The sequence below is a fragment of the Thrips palmi genome, unplaced genomic scaffold (assembly GCF_012932325.1).
Source record: "Thrips palmi isolate BJ-2018 unplaced genomic scaffold, TpBJ-2018v1 HiC_scaffold_8, whole genome shotgun sequence".
NCBI lineage: Eukaryota > Metazoa > Arthropoda > Insecta > Thysanoptera > Thripidae > Thrips > Thrips palmi.
This window is the reverse complement of record NW_023144635.1, coordinates 13,046,630-13,064,250: the sequence shown is the minus strand read 5'-3', so window position 1 is coordinate 13,064,250 and position 17,621 is coordinate 13,046,630. Positions and strand designations below refer to the sequence as shown.

The 17,621-nt window shown below is 48.7% G+C and overlaps 1 protein-coding gene and 1 long non-coding RNA gene across 4 annotated transcripts in view; both read left to right on the top strand.

Annotated features, from left to right (window-relative positions):
* Nucleotides 1-17,621, top strand: part of LOC117652972 (cytochrome P450 6a2-like) — a 221,462-nt gene that overhangs the window by 141,386 nt on the left and 62,455 nt on the right. The window lies entirely within an intron of this gene.
* Nucleotides 5,542-5,929, top strand: LOC117652982. Its single transcript, XR_004588203.1, has 3 exons — nucleotides 5,542-5,596; nucleotides 5,683-5,772; nucleotides 5,861-5,929. It is a non-coding gene; the product is annotated as an uncharacterized LOC117652982 (long non-coding RNA).

The following is a 17,621-nucleotide window of genomic DNA, read 5'->3' as shown; positions in this document are numbered from 1 at the left end:
CTTTATTTTAGCAATAGACGGTAGAAATGTATAAGTCATGTTAGTTAATAGGAAATATTGATAGTTTTTTTATGCCTCTATAATGTTTATGTGTTCCATGTGTGATCACTCAAACTTTTATATATTTTCCTAAGAAATATTTAAGTAGGCGCTATGACACTGTTGTCTGTTTGCCTTGTGTCTTTTAATATTATGTTATGAATCTTTTGTTTGAGATAATTGCAGTCACCTTTAACTTACATTTACCTTTGAAATGACTTAGTATCATGGTTTTATCTCTTTTAAAATTGACAGGTCTTCTAGTCTGCTTCAATGCTCAATAGTTCTGTAAGTGCTGTCACTTATTTTTAATAGTTAAAGATTGATTGATTAATATGTTCCCCCTTTTGACCATTTGACCGTTTCTATGTTTTGTAACACTTTTACTTTGAACCTGAAATCAAAAATCAAGATTTACCTCATTCAAGTACATTGTTTTTAAATAAACATGGTTGTTAAAGGTTTGATTGTTTATGTTCTCTGTTTTTTACATAGTATATTGGTAGCAGTAAATGCAACTATGTTCTGTATTAATTGTTAGATAGCGCTTACGTGCACAAGTCCACGAATTATAGTGATTGTTATGTTTAAAACAGACTATTTTAATAGTGATTTGAAATAATATTTCAACTGAATTTTTGATTAGAATGCTTTATTTCTTTAAACCCAGAAAAATACATAATTAAAATGGAAAACATCTGGAGGGTCCCCCCAACTGTTTTTATAATTTTTTCGAATATTTAAAAGATAAATGTTTTTTATTGCAAAAACAGTTAACCACAGGTTTGATTCCAAACTAATTTTTAATTTAACGTGTCCGCGTTCGTAGGATCGGTCGCGAGTAGCGTAAGATTTGTCGAGTAGCATAAGATGCGTCGCGATCGCGAGTAGCGTGAGATCTGTCGCGAGTAGCGTAAGATCTGTCAAAAGCCCGTTAGGTTTGGTTAGGATAGGTTGGACAGTTTAGTGACGGGGAACCCTCCCTCTAGGGCCTACTTTTTAAAAACCACTGAGGCAATAACATATTGGAATTAATGATGCACTTGAATGCGGAATAGTTATTTTTCATAGGTTTGCCAAAATAGTTTCTTTCGTTGAACACGCGTGCAGAACGTTACACAAATCAAACATTACGAGCGCACTCAGATTAAAGGTTCTTATTTGACTTTATTTCTTTTCCCGGGTTATAAACCAGATATATAGTTAGTACGATATGGCGACAGATGCCGCTAGGGGCGGAAGGGGAATAACCTGTCAGTACACACTGCGTGATTCAGATACATGATGTATAAATTTTTTTAAATATTCGAATAGAAAGAATTGCATATTTAATAGTGTCCCTATTCACGTTAGAATTACGCGACATTGTTTCAAGATCTAATATATTTACAGTTCTCCGCCTGATCATGCTTTATTAGTTTGAGACCACCGGGACCCTCTACGAGCAGTAGGGGTCTGATGGGAGAAAATTACAAAATTACAATTTTTTTCCGTTTTTTACAAAATGCAAAAATTGCCTTCAGGGTTTGATACGGCCATCCTGACGTCACCGTACCCGAACCATACCCCGAATCATCTTCTCTAAGGACCCCTTCCCCGTTTTCAGCGCACGGGGTACCCCGGGATCCGTTCACACGTTAGGATTTGGACGCCAAAAATACATGTTTTACTAAAAATGCAAATTATCGATACTCAGGGCACTGTAGGGCACTCGCGTCTTGTCCGTATGAACTGTAGTGACTTAAAATCGATTACTAGATGGTGTCTTTTCGTCGCAGGAACCCACCAGTATGTAGACAATCGGACGAAGAGACCTTTAGAACGCTATTAGCACTGTAAATCTCGTTAATCTGGAGTTAAAACGTCTTTTAGGCCGTAAATGGCTCGTCTGGATTAACGACAGAAGGTGGTTGCACGTTTATAAGGGTTATTCTTATCCATTGTGTAGATTCTCATTTCCTTTCTCACCGTTATGTCCGTTTGCAACGGCCCAGGGAACATACTTTCGTTTGGTGCGCTGGTAGAGCTGAGCCCCCCGTAGACAGGCCCCTGTTTCGTTTGTCTCCGTTATGGTAGTTTCTCACTACCGTTAAAATTTGCGTAGGACTGCCTGCGACAGCCGCAGGGACATGTAACGCCAGTCGACCAATTTTGGAAGTGATGCCTTCTTACAGGTAAACATTTACCTTTGTTCTGGCGTACTGTACCTTCGCGATTTGCTCCATTCTCCTGCGTACAGTATCAAGGTGTCAACTTATACACGCGCTGCAGGAAAAATCCACGGGAAAAAATACAGGCACAGTCTAGTAGAACATTTGCCTGGTACCACAATACCTCAGCCAGTACGGCTTTTGGGGTACGGAGTACGGTTTTTCATGACATAGGATCTCATGGGAAGCACGGTTTTTGGGTACAGCTGTTCTGTACATCGTGTGGTACGGTCTAGCCGTACCTTTTTCCTTGAAATGAACGGCCTTTTAAACAGTGTGTCGCAGCCCCACCTGTGGTTGGGTGGGTAAGGAAGGTGGTGAATCTCGACGTGCTGCCACCTTCTCGTGGTGAGGGCTGAGTCGTCTCGGATTTTCCGGGCGAGCCAAGAGCAGTACAGTGGAAACCGAATGTTTGGAAAACGGATTTAACCGAACCTTCAATGGAAATAGCGTTCTAAAGGTCTCTCCATCCGATTGTTAATATACTGGTAGGTGCCTGTGACGCAAAGACACCATCTAGTAATCGATTTTGATTCACTACAGTTCATACGGACGAGACGAAGGCCCTACAGTGCCCTGAGTATCGATAATTTGCATTATTAGTAAAACATGTGTTTTCGGCGTCCAAATCCTAACGTGTGAACGGATCCCGGGGTACCCCGTGCGCTGAAAACGGGGAAGGGGTCCTTAGAGAAGATGATTCGGGGTATGGTTCGGGTACGGTGACGTCAGGATGGCCGTATCAAACCCTGAAGGCAATTTTTGCATTTTGTAAAAAACGGAAAAAAATTGTAATTATGTAATTTTCTCCCATCAGTCCCCTACTGCTCGTAGAGGGTCCCGGTGGTCTTAAACTAATAAAGCATGATCAGACGTTTCCATTTCCGTCTCGGAAACATCATTTGGACATCAGGTTCAGTTTCTATGGCTGTTTTTAGAAAAACCCGTGAAAGTCGAATTCTTGAATTTTCAACGTCGATGCGCGAGGGTCAAGCTTCAAGTTACAGACCTGGCCCAGATCGCGTTGAGTTTGTATTGCCATGGAGTAACTTTGGCGCGCTATTACGTTTGCGATATCGAAAAATCGTGTTTTACGGCCCACCCTAGTAGGGGCCGGGGCCAGACTGTGCCCCCTGCGTGCGCCCTTCGTCACTCCGACCCACGCCCAGGCGGAGACGAGCGGACCTCAGCGGTTTGGGCGCGGGGCATCGCCGAGCCCGGCCTAGGAGCGGGGTATCGCCAAACACGCCCTAACTAGACAGCCGGAAACCGGCAACACGCGGGCAAACATAAATAATTTGATCAATTTGATATGCCATTGGAGCATGTTTATTTGTTTTTTACATTTTTTATGTTCGCGTCGCTCGTTCGCTCGCGGTATCAGTTTCTTTGGAAATTTCAAAAAATTTCAAAAAAATCTTTAAATTGTGATAATTTATTCCCATTTCCCGAGGGAACTGTTGTGTTGCTTTAGGCAGCGACAATAGGGTCGTTTGTATAAGGTTTTAGCGAAAAATGAGGTTTAGGGGCGGCAGGGCGCGTGTAATCGAAGGCGTGTTGACAAGGTGTTCGGGACAGGGGGGGTTTAGACAAAGTTGTAGATAGACACGACCTTGGAAAGCTGGTGTGGTCATGACTTTGGGTAGACAGGAGCTTTGCGAGTGGCAAGGGGTGCCGAAACTGTGTGGTACAGCCAAGGAGCGAACGTTACCTAACCTAACCCATCCAAACCTGAAACAACCTAACCTAACTTAACCTAACCCAACCTTACCTAACGTAACCTAGCCTAACCTAACCCTACCAAACCCAACCTAACTTACCCTAACCTAACGTAACCTTACCCAACCTAACCTAACCCAACGTAACCTAACCCAACGTAACCTAACCTAACCTAACCCAACCTAACCGAACCTAACCCAATCTAACCGAACCTAACCTAACGTAACCTAAAGTAACCTAACCCAACTTAACCTAATCATTTACAGGGGGTCCGGACAGGGGGGTCCGGACGGGGGGGTCCGGACAGGGGGTCCGGAAAGGGGGTCCGGACAGGGGGGTCCGGACAGGGGGGTCCGGACAAGGCTTCAGACAGACACGAGCTTTTTGGGCGCTAAGGAGGGTCCGGACAGGGGGGGTCCGGACAGGAAGTCCGGACAAGGCTTCAGACAGACACGAGCTTTTTGGGCGCTAAGGGGGATTCGGTGAGGGGGGTCCGGACAGGGGGGTCCGGACAAGGCTTCAGACAGACACGAGCTTTTGGGCGCTAAGGGGGGTCCGGACAGGGGGGTCCGGACAGGGGGGTCCGGACAGGGGGGTCTGGACAGGGGGGTCCGGACAGGGGGGTCCGGACAAGGCTTCAGACAGACACGAGCTTTTGGGCGCTAAGGGGGGTCCGGACAGGGGGTCCGGACAGGGGGGTGCGGACAGGGGGGTTCCGGACAAGGCTTCAGACGGACACGAGCTTTTGGGCGCTAAGGAGGGCCCGGACAGGGGGTCCGGACAGGGGGGTCCGGACAAGGCTTCAGACAGACACGAGCTTTGGGCGCTAAGGGGGGTCCGGACAGGGGGGTCCGGACAGGGGGGTGCGGACAGGGGGGGTTCGGACAAGCTTCAGACGGACACGAGCTTTTGGGCGCTAAGGAGGGCCCGGACAGGGGGGTCCGGACAGGGGGGTCCGGACAAGGCTTCAGACAGACACGAGCTTTGGGCGCTAAGGGGGGTCCGGACAGGGGGATCCGGACAAGGCTTCAGACAGACACGAGCTTTTGGGCGCTAAGGGGGGTCCGGACAGGGGGGTCCGGACAAGGCTTCAGACAGACATGAGCTTTTGGGCGCTAAGGGGGGTCCGGACAGGGGGGTCCGGACAAGGCTTCAGACAGACACGAGCAGATCTTAGGGGATGAGTGGCGCTCCGCTGAGTTCGCTCGCTGCCGCTCGCGAACTCGCTCCGCGAACAACAGGGCAGGGCATAACCGAGCCTAAGGGGTCTTTCCGCCACTTTCCGTAACACTAGTCTGTTTCTGTCTGTTTCAGATGAGTCTCTTTGCTTCATTTAACGAGGTGGCGGCCTCACAAGCGCAGCGGCGGCAATATAAAAAAATCACAGAGCTAATGCCGCTGCAATTGTACAAAGTGGCCGCATTGGAAGCGGCCGAGACATCGTTGGGAAAAACTATCAAGGCAAGCCTTGATAGTGCCGGATGGCATGGCCATATTCGTGTACATAAATATTGACTTGCCGCCGGAGGCCTGTAACGAGGCCAATACTTTGGCTAGAGACAAAACACCAGCGTTCTTTACGACAGCATATGGAAGAGGGCGCCGTGTCAACGGCCTCATTCCATTCGGTAAGTTTTCAACCAACCAATATCGTTTTGCAGCTATTCACACGATTCCTCATTCCTTTACTGATCATTGCGTTTTCCTTACGCAGGAACTGAAATAGCGCGTATCTTCAGCGCAAACGAGAAGGTAAAAAAGAATCTGCTACCTCCCCAATTGCAAGAAGCATTTCAAGCAACTGGTAAGACACCTCTTCAACCTTTTCCTCCTATCATTTCTGATTCGTATATGTTTACAAATTATACAATGCTTACGCATGCTTTTTTCAGGGCTGATGATGTAAACCAATTTACTACGACCACCTTGTGCCATTTATGTAACCATTTCAGTTATTACTCAAGCTAATTTCATTTGTAAAATAAAAATTAAGAGTTTTTTTTTTTTAATTACTGAAAAAGTACCTCATAAGTAGGGAACTCTATGATATTTCTGAATTCTGAATGTTGTTTGTCTTTTATTTTTCACACTCTTATTGTTGACCCAGAATTGTGCATCTGCAGATGTATATGTACCCTTCTAAGAAATAAATACAAATATAAATACAAAGAAACTCACTTGTATAGAAGTGTGCCATCCCACCACCTAAACCCGTCACTCCACAAATAAAAAAGTCACCAAACAGGTTGTTTCGTACCATTCAAAAATTTTTCAAGCCTTGGACATCCCCCTTTTCCTTACTTTCGTTCGTTTTTTAAAATTTTAAAGGGTTAGCTTTTTTTAAGGGCTGTTTATGAAAACCTTTTTCAGGACCACCGGGCCAAAATTTATGAAATTTAAGAAATTTAAAGGGCTATTTCTTTGAAAATAAAATTTAAGGGGGTTTATTAAAAAAACCTCTTGGGAAATCTTGAACAAAACAAATGTTTGCCTTTTTTTTTCACCCAGGGTTGGCTTGGCAAAAACCCCTTCAAAAAATTTTTAAATCCAAATTTCAGAAACCTATTGAAGGTGTGTCCCCCCCTGGGCCCATCCACAATTAAAAAATCCCAACAAGCCGCCCATACCTTTTAAAAAATTTTTTCCCATCACGAAGGGAAGCTTAAAAAGGTTTTTTTTCTTTTGGGTACTTTAATCTGTTACTGTTGCTTTTTGCACCCCAAAGTTTAAAAACCGGCCTATTTTTTTTTTCCGCCTCCAAAATTTAAAGGGTTTAAAAAAAAATCTTAAACCCGGGGAAAGCGGGGAAAAATCCATCGTTTTTCCCACCAGGGGGGCGGCCAAAACCCGACCCCTTTAATCCTTGGGGAGGGAAGCCAGCGTGGGGGGCCTGGCCCTCCAAAGAAAATCCCCGGAAAAAAAGGCACTGGAAAAAAACCCACGGGAAAACCCAAAATTTTTTCCCGGGATTTACTGTAATTCGGGACCCCCAATTTTAAACCGTCCCTTTTGGTTCCGCCTTTATTTTATGGTTACAAGGAATCCGTAAAAAATCCGGGGTTTTAACCAGTAAACCCAAAAAAATTCCGGGTGGGACCTTGCCCTTTTTCCCCTTGTACTCGGGGAACACCAGTAACGCGTCCTAAACGAAGGTTTCCCCCCGTGTTTTTTCAAAGTGGGTGGCCCCAGGGATGTTGCAGGAGCTCATCGACGACATCGGAGACGGACATTATTCCAGGGGGCGGCAACGGCCTAGGTCCTAGGCCCTAGGTCCTAGGAAGCGCGTGAAGCCATGCGCGAGTAAGGTGCATTGGTTACTTATTTTGCTTCGATTGTAACATCTAGCCCGTTGATTGCAAAACGTTTTGCACAGATCAAAAGAGCACAAAATTTGGGGTGGATTAGGCCTAGTAGACTGCCCGATACTTCCAATTCAACCGGACACAAGGGTGGAACCATTAACATCAACATGGCGCATTCGAGTTTTTCCTAAATTTTATGATTTCTCGTGTTTGTAGGTGTTTTAACTGCACCTTAATAACAGGTAAGGTGAGAGTTTGGAGAAGAGCAATTAGCCTAATGCACCCTAAATTTCAAGCCCTTTCCATCGAAGCAAAGCGTTTTGAAGAACACAGTCTAGTTTTCATAATCTCGAACAAGTGCGCAACCTCTGCACTGACGGCGCGAGCATCGCTTCACGCTCTTCCTAGGCCGTTGCCACCCCCTGATTATTCTCTGATCGTCGATGAGTCTACGGACACTACGACCGTCAAGCACATGGCCTTAATGGTGCGCTACTTTTGCGCCAAGGAGAAGGCCATGCTGACGGACTTCCTGGGGCTGGTGGAAACGCCACGGACAACAGCGGAGGACCTATACCGGGCCGTCACGGAGTTCCTCCAGCTTGTGGGCCTAAACGTCAAGAAGATGTTTGCCGGGGACCGATGGCGCCTCCAACTTGTGCGGCTCGAACCACTCGTTGTACGCCCTCCTGAAAAGGAGGGACGTACCGGAGCTGCATTTAGTCAAGTGCATCTGCCACGCTCTTGACAAATGCAGCAGCAGTGCAGGCCGCACTTTGCCAGGGTCCCTGGAAATGATCATTCGGGAGTCCCGGAATTGGTTCTCCCACAGCGCTTTGCGCAAGGTACAATACAACGAGCTGTACCAGGTAATATTTAAATAACAAGAACCAACATTTTAAATTACTTTTCCCCCTTAGAGTGACTTACTGGCTTTTATTTATTTCTAGACACTCACTGGAAAGGAAAGGCCACCCCACCTGGTGCGTCTGGCCACGACGCGCTGGCTGTCATGGTACGGTGCTGTTAAGTCACACGCAGAACAGTACGACGCGCTGCGTACCCTGTTTCGCAGTGTAGCGGACCAGGACCCGAACCATGACTGCCCGATGTCACACCACCTGGCCAATCTCCATGAAGATGGTACGCATCGGGTGTACTTGGCGTTCCTTCAGCCCATCCTGCGGGAAATCGCCTCCTTGAACGTGGCATTCCAACGAGGGTACGCGGACATCAGCAAGGTGTACGCTGACCTCCGCCTGTTCATTGATACAATGGCGAGGCGTATTCTCAAGAAGGAGGCGATCCGCCTTACGCAGCCTGGAGGGATGGTGAACTTGACAGAGATGCAGGCGCTAAAAATGGCCATGCTTCGAGAAGAAAACCACTTGCCGCTGGAGCTGGTAAAATACACCGACGGCGAAGCGTTTTATCGGACAATGTTGGAGGAGGGTCTTGATGATGACCAAAGGACGGCCGTTAAGACTGCGTGCAAGAACTTTTTGCACGCATTTGTAACAGAACTCCTGAACAGATTGCCCTCGTGCGTGGAAGGGGTGACGAAGATGAAGGCCTTTACGCCCTCCATGGCGCTGGACACTGTACGGGGCAGGCCAAGCTTTAGTGCCCTGCCGAGGGACCTCGTCAGTACGTATGCCACTCAATGTCAGCCCTCGTCGCTCTGCAGGCTGATTCCGACCACTTCTCCGCACTTCTCTCATCGCTATTTCTCTCGTACTCCTGGGGCGCCCCGTAACGGAGCGAGAGAGACAGCGCGGAAGCAGTGTTCGGAATCAGTCCGCTGTCTCTCTCGCACACTGGTAAAACAAAGGCATAAAAATTACGCCCTTTAGGGCATAAATACTCTTTTACGCCCTTGCAAGGGCATAAATCGTTTTATGCCCTTGGGAAGGGCGTAAATGGTATAGGAATTTCAAGCAAAATTTTAATGCCCTTCCCAAAGGCATAAACGATTTATGCCCTTTAAGGGCGTAAATCGTTGACGCCCTTAAAGGGCATAATTTTTATGCCTTTGTTTCACCAGTGCACTCATGGAGTGCACCGTTGGAGTGCGAACGAGTGCGAGAGAGACGGAGCGTCGAGCCCGAGCATCGGAATCGACCAGCTGTTTCGTGACTTTTGATAATGTGCTGTTTTAACTTTGATTCTGTTGCTTTCAGAGCACAGTGCAGCAGAGCAGGAGCTACTTGCCTGTCAATGGGAGAAGTTGGCTTCAATGTCCTTCGAAGATATATGCCCGAACGAGGAAAATGTGGGGTCAGTGGACATTGTCAAGTTTTGGGCGGCTGTGGGCGAAGTGAAGAATGGCGCTGGCGCCTTCGTGTTCAAGGAGCTGGCGAGCTTCGTCTTGAGCTGCCTCACCCTGCCTCTTAGCAATGCAGTGGTGGAACGGCTCTTCAGTGTCCTGGCCGTTGTGAAGACCAAGCTTCGCAACAGGATGGGCCTGGAGATGCTGAGCGCCATTTTGCGCATCAGGACACATCTTCACGTAAGTCGACCCTATTCTCTTAAGAATGCGTTAACTAGTCGACCCGTCAAGAAATTATAACTTTCTCGGCGTCTACAAGACATCCTCCACGTGGAGCTGCGCGACGCACGTATGAGCACGGACGCCGAGCACCTCGACAAGCTGACGGAGTACCTGCACAAGCACAACCCGTTCAACGGGCAGTAGTCGAGTGAACTGTGACGACGCCGGAGCGCCTGGGCCGGGCTGCCCTGGACAAGATGGCCGGCGAGAACTTCGCCGCACTTTCCATCAGCCGCAAGGACCGCATTATCACCCTAGCGGAGAACCAGCCTGCCCTCAGGAAGAAGCCGGCCGCTGAGGTGAGTGTCACGAAAACACATGTAATCATTTCCTCGCAGCGGCTGTATCGGTTTAGATTTAAAACGCTCTGCTGTTTGCTTAACAGCTAAACAGCGCCGAGTACCTCCGTATGGCCCTGAGGTGCGCCATGACAGAGGAGCTCGGCAAGCAGCAGGAGAAGCTGAGGGAGTACATGGCGTATGAGCACGCCGTCATGCCTCCAGCCCTTTTCGACAAGCACGGGCTCATGCGCTCAGCGGCTGAGTACGAGTTGGTCTCAAGGTTGTGCCCAGGATCAGACCTCCCCGCCGCGGCCGAGGACGCCGTCAGCGACGCCCACGACGACGTCGATGACGTGGAAGCCGTTGCGGACAGCGCTGGGACTTCCCCCGGTGATGTGCCCGCCCCGGCCGGCCCCTCCCCGGCCGACTACAAAGAAGAAGCTGTGGGAGGACGTTGGGAGTGAGATGTTAAAGATGGGGTTTTGCTTTGGTACTCGAGATGCTGGTAAAGTTTGTGGCCAGAAGTGGAGGAACATGGAGAGCGAAACGCTTAGAGTAATTGCAGCTGCTGGCCCCAAAAATACTGGAGGAGCCCAGGTGAAGCGGCCTGCGTATTTCGACGAAATCCACGACATCATTAAGGACAAGGCAAAGGCCATCCCAAAGAGTTTAGAGGAGTCGTTGAAAATCATAAAGGCGGCATGCCAATCAGACAGCATTCAGGAAGTTGTGGCTTGGAATGAAGGCAGACGGTAAAAAAACATCCGATGACGATATGTCTAAAGCCTTCAACTGCTGACAAATTTAAAAAATTTAAAAAATGAATATTCTTTAAGATAAATACAAATAGAAATACAACTTTTTAATTATCTTTCCTGTCCTTGACAATGAGAAGTGTCACAGGAACCAGCAATTAAAATAAATATAAAGTTGAGATCTACCAATGGCATTCATTAAACGGTACAGCAAACGAAAGGAGAGTCTGTTAAGGTCTCAAATTAATTGCACGTGCACTGTCACAATTTAAACAAAACAAAAAATCCAATGCTAATCGCGTTGCAAGGTGTTCCCATTTTCACATTTGGCTATTTTGAAATAGCTATGTATTGGACCGTGCCAGTGCCAACTGCCCTTTGGTGCAACTACATCGAGAGCGTGACCGTCATGAAGAATTTTCAGCCCGCGGAGCACCTTGGCGACTGGCAGCTACACCTGGCCAGCGTCCGCGCCATGGAGCCAATCTTCGTGGCGACGGGTCACCACCTCTACACCAAATGGACGCGGCACTACGTGCAGGCCGCAGGCCATGGAGGGCCTGACGGGCACCCTGCTGCAGGCCGCGCAGGACGGCCTGTTCTCGGTGTGGCGGTCCGAGCACCCGTGGTCGGGGATGTCGCCAGACCTCATCATTGAGCAAGATGTCATGCGGCCGCTCAAGTCGCGGGGCGGCGCCGTCCACCGCGGCCTCAACGACAGTGTGCTGTCCTCCACGACGTCCTGGTCGAGGTGGAGAACTTTCTCGGCGTCTACAAGACATCCTCCACGTGGAGCTGCGCGACGCACGTATGAGCACGGACGCCGAGCACCGACAAGCTGACGGAGTACCTGCACAAGCACAACCCGTTCGACGTGCTTCCCGGAATACGCAACATCTCAACTGGAGTCCCGGGCAGTAGTCGAGTGAACTGTGACGACGCGGAGCGCCTGGGCCGGGCTGCCCTGGACAAGATGGCCGGCGAGAACTTCGCCGCACTTTCCATCAGCCGCAAGGACCGCATTATCACCCTAGCGGAGAACCAGCCTGCCCTCAGGAAGAAGCCGGCCGCTGAGGTGAGTGTCACGAAAACACATGTAATCATTTCCTCGCAGCGGCTGTATCGGTTTAGATTTAAAATGCTCTGCTGTTTGCTTAACAGCTAAACAGCGCCGAGTACCTCCGTATGGCCCTGAGGTGCGCCATGACAGTGGAGCCCGGCAACCAGCAGGGCAAGCTGAGGGAGTACATGGCGTATGAGCACGCCGTCATGCCTCCAGCCCTTTTCGACAAGCACGGGCTCATGCGCTCAGCGGCTAGGTACGAGTTGGTCTCAAGGTTGTGCCCAGGATCAGACCTCCCCGCCGCGGCCGAGGACGCCGTCAGCGACGCCCACGAAGACGTCGATGACGTGGAAGCCGTTGCGGACAGCGCTGGGACTTCCCCCGGTGATGTGCCCGCCCCGGCCGGCCCCTCCCCGGCCGGCGCTGCCCCTGGCAGCCAGCAGCACCCCAAAGAGTTAGTAGTTGTTGTAGACGGTGGCCACTTGATGCATATCGTGGTCTGGCCGCGCCCCGAGTCGCCGCGCCGCAGAGTGACTTTTTGGGATGTTTTCGAGGCGATTCTGAAGCAAGTCAGGTCACACTTCGGCACGGCAGCCCGGATAATTGTAGTGTTCGACGGCTGGAGTACCAAGGCCGAGGAGCACCGGCGGCGGGAAATGGCGAGCAGCCGAAAACCCTGCCCTGAGATCGAATTCGACGAGGACACCCCGGGACACCCTCGTCGAATTCAATCAGAGAGATTTTCTAGGGAACAAGGCCATCAAAGCCAAGTTTCTGAAACTGTTAGAAGGGCATTTACAGCAGGGCGGGGTTGCGGTAATCCAGTCCAGGGCCGACGCAGACGTGGACGTGGCGAAGGCCGCCATGGACTGTTTGCCGTCGCCAGCGCGCCGTGTCACTGTCATCGGGAAGGACACTGACATCCTTGTCATCTTGGTCGCGAGGGCGGAGAGCGCCTCCAATTTGTACGTAGAGAGCCCCGGCCAAGATGGCAAGCGCAAGCGCCACGATATTGCCGCGATCCGCGAGTTCCTGGGCCTTGAGATGGTGTCGTGCCTGCCCCTGGCTCACGCCCTGACTGGCTGCGACACCGTGTCTCGGCTGTACGGGGTGAGCAAGTGCAAGCTCTTCGACGAGCTGAAGAAGAGCGAGGCCCTGCGGAGGGAAGCCACCGTCTTGAACGAGGCCGAGCCCCACAGGAGGAAGAGATTAAAGACTTACGAAGGAAGGAGGGGATGTGTGCCGGTGAACTGACTATGAGAATGGGGAAAAGCGCATTCGAGCTGGTAAAAGGGCTGGATGAAGCTAAGGCAATTTGGGACGCCCTTCAGGAGAGATACAAGCGAGTCAGTGCGAGGACTCGCTTGCTTCTGTCCAAGAAGTACTATCTGCTAAAATACCGACCTCAAGAGATTTCGTTAAACGATTATGTGACAAAATTTGACTCTTTAGTTTGGGAGCTGAGGGAGGCAGGTTCGGAAAGTCTGAGTTTGACGTTGTGACCAGGTTCATCTGGACCCTTCCTCAGGAGTATGAGGGGGTAATAACCTCTCTAACCACTTCTACAGCAGTTTGTCAGTGCCGCTCAAGAAAATGCTGTGACTGATCATTCCCCAATTCATGTGGATGCAGTTTTGTCTGATCTTGTCCTTGGTTTAGAGTCTTCCATAGCAAAACACAAAAAAGATGTCTCTACTGTTCCTTCTACGAAGCTTATGCTCCAAATGACAAATTGAAAACTCAAATATCTCAGGTTTCTTCTTTTAAGAGACCTCAAAAGAAAAAACGCAAAGTTGATCGAGCTGTGCTTGCTGCTAAGAAAAAGGCACCCTTATTGAGAACAGTTCTGACAGCGAAAATGATGCTGACCAGGTGATCAATGTCGATCCACGTTTCACCCTGCCCAGCACTTGCGTGGCTGATCCCTTTGATTGGGTCCTTCGTTGTGGTCAGGACAAAATTTCGTTGGTGCACCTGAAGTCTCTTGAAAAGCATCTGCTGGATGGGAAAGAAGAAATGTTCAGGAGGAGGGACCCAATATTTGTGCGTGGCTGGTTGTATTGCACTATTGTTAACGCTTTCTTTTTCAAATTGTCCCAGAAATATGATAGTACTTTTTCTTTAAGTTCAGATCATGCTTCCCAGGCATCAAGGAGGATTTCAAATGTCGGTTATCTTTCTAGGTTCAGTGAAGGTCTAAGGACCAAAAATATTATCTTCGGCCCTGTTAACTTTGGTAATCACTTGTGCATTGTTGCTGTGTTCATCAAAGAGTGTGAGATAAGATTCTATGATCCCATGCAGGCACCTCTAACTACCATCTGTCTTCCTCTTCTTCCTAAAATGGTTGATGACCTTAAGAAAATATTCCCCACATGCTCATTGTGGAAAATAAAAATTGTTCAGAAACCTAAGCAGACAGGTAGAATAAGCTGTGGTCCCTTAATTTGTCCATTTGCTCTTCAATCAGTTGATGACCGATATTATATACACGCCGCGTGTCCCCACTGCGGCTTGTTACTATTGACACGCTGTGTGTACATAATAATTACGCGGGATAGGGGCACGTCTAATGTAATCCAAGAGAGTGCGCAAAGTCATTACTTCAGTAATAAGCAAGCAACTATTCATCCCTTCATGTGCTACGCAAAAAAAGGAGGTGATATAGTCAAGCTTTCATATGTCATCATATCGGACTACACAGAAAAGCACGACACAGGTGCCTTCTCCAGCTTCCAAGTCAAGCTTATGGACTTCTTAAAGTTAAACCTTGGTTTGGTTAAACAGGTACGTGACGATGACGGCTTCGAGGTCTATGATATTATCAGTAAGTTGATCAAGGGTAAGGTTCCCTTGTTTACATCCTCAAAGCTCTTTCATCGTAATTCTATGGATGTCTTTCAGCCGAAACTATGTTCAAAGAAAGTTCTAGTGCTACTCTGGCCCTGCTATGTGAGCAGCCAGCCGTAGTTAAGCCCACTGCAGAGACTGCGGTTTCACCTTCAAGTTCAGAGCAAGTGGAATGCAAGCAGGTGCTTCCACCTCAACGTCCTCTTGTTCAGAGATCTGGGTAAAAAATACCGAGCAGCCTGGATCTTCAAGCTCGGGATGCTCTGATTGGCCTCATTAAGTCCGAAAAGGTCCAGGACAAACTAAAGGACAAGAGAACGACGAAGAAGGCAGTTTACGTCGAAATTGAATCAGAAATTGGGAAACTCGGCTACTCTTTCGGGGACAGTGAAGACTGGAAAGTCTGCCAGCAAAAGTGGAAAAATATGGAGTCGGAGACGCTGAAAGTTGTAGCTGCTGCTGGGCTAAAGAACTCTGGAGGTAGTCAATTAAAAAAACAGACTACTATGATGAAGTGTATGATGTTTTAAAGGACACTGCTAAGGCGTGCCCCAAAAACCTACAGGACTCTTCCCCCAACGCAGAAGAGACCTCCCAAAATCCTTCCAGCGCAGGACTTCAGGAAAATCCAGAAGATGAAGGTAAAGAGGATGATAAGTGCCTGACAGCCCCTTCCTTCCCTGTCCATTCTGAAGGGCAATAAAGTATCCAGACTAATGGAAAAAGTAACCTCTGAAAAAAGAAATTTTAATTTGTCCCGTTAATTTTAATCGTGTTCACTGGTGCCTAGCTATAATTCAAAGTAATGTCATTTAATTCTATGATCCTCTCCAACAGCCACTGAAGGGCAAATCTCATATTTTCATTAGCAGTTTACTTTCCATTTTAAAAACAGTGAAACCCCATTTGTCTGGATGGAAAATTGAAACTGTTAATCTACCGCCACAAACCGACTCAATCAACTGTGGAGCCCATGTCTGCTGGCTGGCTTACCAGACCATCACCGACGAAAATTGTTCATATGTGCCCCTTAGTGATCCTCTTGAATTCCGCAAGTTAATGTATGAAGTAATTTCTACTGGCTGTGAAAATGTTGTTTTCTATTTAAACTACGAGTATCAGCGTCTCGAATTCAAAACACATGCTAAATATGCTTTTCCTCTTGTCGGATGAAGCGTTCTTGATCGAAATGTTTCAAAGAGACAAGGAGAGGAAGTGAACGATATGAATTTCTTTTGTATTACTGAGGTCATGTGTTGAATGCACGATTCCTGCATCACAACCATGTCTACGTAATCTCCTCTGACTTTTGCAGACCATGATGAATCCCCAAGCACATCGTTTATTTGGCCATCTGAGTGTGTCCTTCTGCTCTCTACCTGTGAGGAGTTCCTTGATGACTTTACGTCAGGGAAGAGCTCCCACAAAAAAGTGTGGGAGAAGGTGGCTGCTGCTGCAGCAGCCAAGAGTGAAGTATTACGTCAAATCAGTGGTGGCCAGTGCCAGTCCAAAGAGTTCAAAAGTGGACCTGGCATTGCCCAAATTGTTGTAACTCGTGGAATGGACACTGGCAAAAGATTCCAACCTTAAAAACTTGTAAGAGTGTTTGCTTAGTTGTTTCTTGTATTAATTTTATTTGAATATGATTGATTATTTTGAGGACGATGCCGGTGACGGGGACCCGATTGCGGCACAGTTTAAACTGCATGCATAATATTACCAATAGTATGGTTTCAGCCATGATTTCTAAACTGTCAGAAGAAGTCCGCTCATCAATTCCTAGTAATCCCAGTTTAATTGGCACTTTAGCTAATTCAGAGGAAAAGTCCCTGTACTATGCTGCAGGTAGCATAGTGAAGGGGGATAAAAGGCGGCGCTCTGTGGAGCCCCGCTTAGACCCTGCCCTATTTACTAATGGTTCTGATGCAGTGGCCAGTGCTGTTTCAGACTTCACTATGAGTCAAAATAGGGGTGGGCTTACACTTTCAAATCAAGCTTACTATCAGTATGCCCGCTCCTTAGTCAGCTTTCTTAAAAGATTTGTCTGGAGGGATCGACGACAATCAGGAACGACAAGTGCATCCAGTCCTACTCGAGCAACAGGAGCACCTTGAGCAGCAGCGACAGCAGCTCCTGGAACAGCGCACCATGCAGCTGCATGACCTACCACAGCCCTTAGCTGTCGAGAATCAGGAACGACAAGTGCAGCCAATCCTAGTCGAGGAGATGCACCCGTTGGACGTGTATAAGTTTCATTGGGCGCACAGCACGTCGGTGTGACCACGTCAGTTTCACAGCACACTAATCTCATTTCATTCGCGTGTTTCAGTGTCGCTGCAGCAGATTTGCCAAGCGCTGAAGCGCATCAACAAGAGGCTCGGCAACCTCGGCAGGGCGGTCCAGGAGATCAACACCACCGTCCGGCAGATGAGCGCGGAGGCGGACCCTTCGCAGGCACTTGGGCTGCCTGCGGCGGATCCGGACGCCCTCATGTTGGCGGAGAGGGCAGCGACCGCCGGACCGCAGGAGCTGCGCACCGCGCTGCGGCGGTCGATGGTGACGGCGGTGGCGTCGCGGTCGGGGCGGAGTTAGGACTTTTGCCGAAGGTGGTGTGGGGCAAGTTCATGAGTGGGCACTGCGCCTTCTACATATGAACTTGTGCGGGCAAAGGGTGCGCGCCCCGGACTGCATAGCACCCAGTGGGAAGATAGGGTTCGCCAAGGCGTACCCTACTCTCCACGGGGTTCTACAAGGTACGCTGCCCGTAACCTCCTGTTATTCTATCAGAGGCAGTTAAATTGATGTGTTTTGTGTCTATTCTTACAGCTGCAGTCCTGGACGCCTGCACAAC